Source organism: Branchiostoma belcheri, unplaced genomic scaffold (genome assembly GCF_001625305.1).
Source record: "Branchiostoma belcheri isolate BF01 breed outbred unplaced genomic scaffold, Haploidv18h27 scaffold60, whole genome shotgun sequence".
Taxonomy (NCBI): domain Eukaryota; kingdom Metazoa; phylum Chordata; class Leptocardii; order Amphioxiformes; family Branchiostomatidae; genus Branchiostoma; species Branchiostoma belcheri.
In genome coordinates, this window is record NW_017804243.1 from 1,533,490 (window position 1) to 1,534,048 (window position 559).

Genomic DNA, 559 nt, shown 5'->3' on the forward strand with positions numbered 1-559 from the left:
TTCTCCCAGTGTGACGTCCGCATGTGTTTCTTCAGATGACCCAGCTGACTGAACTGCCTGCTGCACTCCTCACACCTGTAGCGTTTCTCCTTTATTTTTGATCCCACAGAATTTTCTTCACTTACGGCCCGCTCGACCTCACCCAAACCCTGAAAGTTACTTGTTGTCGCCATTCCTGTATATCTGTGGAGAGATGAACTATAAATCTATTGTAATGATACACTGTATTTGTATATTGGTACTTTTTTTTAAATCTGGGCGTCATGTCTACATCATTCATTACAAGAGAAAAAGTTTGTTGCTACAACTCTCGGCAAAAAACAATGGGCCTATACTAAAGTACAAATGTAATTTCTTAGTTTGAACACAATACCTGGGTAATTACTTGTTGACACAACACTAGCAGCCTTATTACATGCTTTACGTGGAAGAACAGTGGAACGTTCACGGCTTGTTCACTGAAAACATCACGCTCCTCCACAGCGTCCTAAACCGCCCTATTGAATACTAGTAATGCATGTGCGAGTCTTTTGTGCAATACATTATACTGCCGCATGAG

General features: G+C 41.5%; 1 protein-coding gene across 1 annotated transcript in view; it reads right to left on the reverse strand.

Moving 5' to 3' along the window:
- Positions 1–559, reverse strand: part of LOC109482727 (zinc finger protein 420-like) — an 11,219-nt gene that overhangs the window by 7,841 nt on the left and 2,819 nt on the right. The gene's annotated exons all lie outside the window — the stretch shown is intronic.